The 5,000-nt window shown below is 40.4% G+C and overlaps 1 protein-coding gene across 3 annotated transcripts in view; it reads right to left on the minus strand.

Annotated features, from left to right (window-relative positions):
• Positions 1–5,000, minus strand: part of LOC110043707 (transient-receptor-potential-like protein) — a 26,937-nt gene that overhangs the window by 16,973 nt on the left and 4,964 nt on the right. The window contains exon 1 of one of the 3 annotated variants that reach the window (XR_016209562.1): positions 215–664. The exons of 1 other annotated variant lie outside the window; for it this stretch is intronic. The gene's annotated coding sequence lies outside the window, so the exon portion shown is untranslated. Of the gene's footprint in view, positions 1–214; positions 665–5,000 lie in introns of those variants that run through there. One more of the 3 variants, XM_089297247.1, reaches the window with a different exon arrangement.

Consider the following 5,000-nt stretch of genomic DNA (forward strand, 5'->3'; position numbering starts at 1 on the left):
TAGTTTTGTGAAAAATGACACCCTATTCTAGACCCAAACGCTCTGATTTATATACCCTATCCTAGAGTAAACTGCTTGAAAACCATACCCTTTACAGCGGCACTTACCTATATAGCCCATATATGGCAGTGCGCTCCCCCCCGGGGGGGGGGGCTTGATTCACAGTGCAACGTTGAATATATTATGTAAAGATGTTGTTCACTGATAACCTTACCTTTGCTTAAATCAGCTTAAATTCCACCGTGTAGTTGGGACGAGAAATCAGTGCTTGTCATTGCCAACGCGACAGACGAGCGAAAACGCGAGTCTGTCGAGGCGACAGGATATAGAGCCGTACGTAGTTTGATGGCTATGCAGAAAAAATCTCAGATCTTTCAGCTCGATTTTCGCGTAATCCAGCTCCGTCAGTGATATTTTTTTGGCCATGTTAGGATGTAGCCGGATGTTGTCGATATCTCGCACGAACCAATCAGAACACTATTTTTCTTTGTGACGTGACGAGGCTTCGTTATTTGTTCAACTCTCCTGGGTGCGGAACCTCGTTGGGCGATTATTTTGCCTACCATTCTGCTTTTTGAGGCATATACATCTTGTATTTGTTGTGATTGAATCGTACAATTGCTAAAGCTGAACGAGACCCGAGTTGTTGTGTGGAATGAATTCGAGTGTTGTTTATTTGATTCAGAATAACGCTCAGGATTTGCCATCCGTTCGACGAATTTTTTCGGTAAGTAGTTTGTCTGACATTCTGCTGTACGCTGTGGCTACATGTCCGGCAGCCGGACAGGTTTTTTAAAATACTCTGTGTCCGGCAGTGAGACTTAACTTTTTTTTTAAGAAGTAAAACAACGTAAAAAGAACTTTATGACAGGTGACTCCAAGAGGAATCGAACCGGGGTCGCCGGCATGGCAAGCGATACCCATTACCACTGCGCCACGGCAACTGGCCGGCAGCGTTCGGAATTCGGACACGGATCATTTTGAAAAACCTGTCCGGCTGCCGGACATAGAGACGCAGCGTCTGCTTTTTGAAGGTGAATGTAAGTTAGTAAAGGATCAATGAGGTGCATGTAACTTCGATTTAACGCGTTTTCACGGAGACAAAAGTGTTGAGCAGAGAACAGTGTAAAATGAGCTTACATGTAATGTGGCGAAGATTATCAATGTTGTTTGTTTAATTTGAACCTGTTTTTAAAGGATTATTTGCAATCAATTCGGTGATTCGCGGTAAGTTTTTAAGTGACTGTATATGTTTGGTTTGAAGTTTCTTTTAATTTCGAGAACTTTGCTCAGACTGGTCGTCAGAAGTGAACTCGTTGGTTCAATTTGAGCCTCTTTGGCTCTGTCAACACGTTGATTGAAATTTATTCTCAAAGAGCGCTTTCGCTTGCAACAAATCCAAGTTACATTCATCTTCAAAAAGCAGAATGTCAGGCAAACTACTTACCGAAATAATTCGTCGAACGGATGGCGAACAAATCCTGAGCGTTACTCTGAACCAAATAAACAGCACTCGAATTCGTCAGAAAACAACTCGGGTCTGTTCAGCTTTAACAATTGTACGTTTCAATCACAACAAATCCAAGATGTATACGCCTAAAAAAGGCAGAATGGTAGGAAAATTACTTGAGTACTTACCAAAATAATCGCCCAACGAGGGAAAAGAAATTGATTTTAACAACTGTTATACTGGAAGTGTAACAAGTATGATTTTTAAAAATACAAAAAAAAAGTGTTTAGCGTTTTGTTCACTCACTGAGTAGAAAAATGAACAATGTAGTGTTCAATCACAGCAATAATTTGAAACATTAACTAAAAGAAATTGATTTTAACACCTGTTATACTAGAAGTATCCCAAATCAATATTACAAAATTCAATCGACTCTTGTTGACTAACTCAATTCACTCGTTGGCACTTACCGATAGGTACAACTAGTGTATTTACACCTGTTCTTATTTGCGAAAAGGGAAGTTGAACTAATCATGCGCGAAGTTTGATGCTAATGTCACGTGGAAACAATAAAGGCAACAAAAATGACAACTAAAGGAAACAAATGGTTGTATATGTTGAACTGGAGTACTTTACGGATGAGTGCAGTTATCAGAGTTAATTTATTCCTTACAATAAGGCAGGCGTCCTTACAATAAGGCAGGCGTCCTTGCGCAGTTTTGCTTATTTATTAATTAATTAATAATTGAACTTCCCGGTATTTTTACTTTCCCAAACTAACTACTTGACATTTCTTTCTTTTTCTAGCTAGCTTGTGCAGCGCAACTGAGAACAAGTTTCTTATACAATATATATACATCGTGACGCAGAAGTAGGTCGAGCAAATCGCACCATTTATTGAGTGATGATGTCGATCATTCTGTTTTAAAAATAAACGCCACGCAATGCATACAGAAGCAACGCGATGACATTTAACTGCCATTTCCAAAATTTTGTCTAGAAAACTGGAAATAAACAAACAAACCGACGCTTAAACCACTCTCGTACCCAGTGTCTTCGTTCCCTTTGACCAGCTCGCTTCGTCAAGCCAGCATGCGCAGTAAGGAACGCACTGTGGACTTTTTTTTTGTTTTTGTCACACAAGTTTGTTGGTGGCATTTAACCCCAGAGGGTTACTGGGGTCGCATGTTTGCGACATAAAAGATATATGATACCATTCTGATAATAATCATTTATTATCGGCCCAAAGTTGAAAAGGACTTTCTCATCGATAAAGCATCATCGCTCCCTTTGGCTAGACTTTTTCTTTTTAAAAGTTTTCTCTCCCGAGGATGCTTCTTTTGTGATACTGAAGGCTGCTCTAGACTGGGAGGTAACGACGAAGCGGCTTGTGGCTGTGAGTTTTGCTGCTGAAAACAAATCGACGGCGAGTCATTTCCACTATGCTATGAAAAGTGAAAGCGTTGAAATTCGTACGGATTAAAGTGAAGGCCATAATGAAGGCCATAATGAAGAATTACAACTGATAACGTTTTGTGACAATTGGGAAAGTGTTAGAGCAAGAGCTCTTTACACACGATCGCGATGCGTGCTTGTGCTGTGAAATCTAAATTTAATTACAGAATTTCAGATTTGACTGACATTGCAACTAAAGAAAAATGATAATAAAAAAATGCTTTTCTAAGGCCATTAGGCAAGATGTGATCTGCTTCGTGGCAGGATATCGGTCTCTTTGATCTTAAGACGTTGCGGAACGGTCCGATTAACGCTAGAGATTATATGTTGGCGTGCTTGCTTATGACGTCACTGTAGCACGTGTTAGAATGTGAGAATTCGTGTTGGGGTCAAACTGCAAATTCACTGCTTGCTTGTTAGAAAGTATTTACATAAGTAACCTAAAGACTATCAGTTTTCGCGGCGGCCAGTTTGTAGTGAGTCGCAATGGATGTACATTTGGCTTTGTTGCTCATTTTTGTCATGCTGTACCGATTGCGTTGCATAAGAAAAAACATGGCTATGAGACAAAAAAGGAGAAGATTGTTTTTATTCCTACAGTGTGGTTTATTGTCACAGACCCTGCCAACAATGACATCAACCACATTGACGTTTTTAAACGTTGCACATATGCGCTTACAAAGTATGAAAACTGAAAGGCCTTGGACGCTTCCTCGTCCACGTTTTGGTTGGTTCGAGTTGATGCTTGAAGACAAGAGCCAGTCCCGCTATTGGAAGGAACACTTTAGGATGCGTAAGGACACATTTCTTCGGTTAGTTAACCTTGTTTCTCCGGAAATTAAAGGCTCCTACAAACTGCAAACGACGGCCGCAAAGGACAACTTTTTCACTCTCCGAAAGCAAAGACGGCGAATTTTTGGTGTGTCTTGTTTACTAGCTTCCAGAGTGCATTTCTCTTCCACCTAGGGATAAATCGTGCGCGACATAAGCGCAGCGCAAAAAAAAGCGCGAAATCACTAGCCAAAGGAATGCTGCGCGCCAGCATTAAGCGAGGACTACGTCATCGCTTAAAAATTGTTCTGTTAAAAGAGTTGTTTCAAGTTAGGTATTAAGGAGTATTAGCTTTGGAGGCAATGGCATTTGTTTCTGAGATCAAATTGCTTGGCCCCACTAGCCTTTAGAATATCAACAGATCGAGGATTATTTATTTCATTACTTTTCATAGCAAAAGGCAACATAAGCAAGGGCCGTGCACTGTCATTTCTTCTCAACATTGCACCTTTGCTTCAGGTGTGAGCCAAACTTGTGCGTGGGTCAAATTCAACCTAAATGTTATTATTTTTGTACAAGGAAACTGTTCTCCAGAGAAAAATAAAGTCACAAGGTCTGTGTTGTGCTGTCAACAAATGCCGCTGAATGGGTGATGGACTGAGGTAGTCATTTGTTATCGATGTCATTGTTATTTGAACATCACGAAGTGAATGTACATTGGCGCATAAAAATTCTAACGCTCATCGCATGCACGACGAATAATTTCTGCAACAAATATTTCTCCCTCGCACTTTGGTAGTCATCTAGTCCTCGTGTACTAGCTCAGCTTCCTCAAAACGTTTGTGATAATTCGCCCTCTTAAAGACTCGCGTAAATTGATTCAGTAGGATGAATTCTCCAGTGTAAAGTTTGCTGCCACACGCCCTCAATTTACAGTTTACTTGACTTCATCATCAATTTTTAATGCACTCGGCATTTTCGTGTATAGTTTTATATAAATGCACGTTCTTGAGCGGCACATTTGTGAATAGACCATTTTCGTATTCTCGGTGTTGGACTGGAACTAGCTTGCAATGGAGGCTCGTGCGGGGGAATATCATTAAAAAGGAAATTAATGTCATTTGCATTTGAAAAGACTCCCTGCATTAGCCTCATGGGCTTCGCCTCATGGGTCTAATTGTTAAATATTGCTGTTTAGGTATGTGTGGGGGGTTAATGAGATATAGGCTGTGTAGGTATATGTGGGGGATTAATGAGATGTAGGCTGCGTAGGTATATGTAGGGGTTAATAAGTAAGTAAGTAAGTAACAACTTTATTTACAGA

Source organism: Orbicella faveolata, unplaced genomic scaffold (genome assembly GCF_042242905.1).
Source record: "Orbicella faveolata isolate gen_17 unplaced genomic scaffold, um_ofav_v1 contig_1, whole genome shotgun sequence".
Taxonomy (NCBI): domain Eukaryota; kingdom Metazoa; phylum Cnidaria; class Anthozoa; order Scleractinia; family Merulinidae; genus Orbicella; species Orbicella faveolata.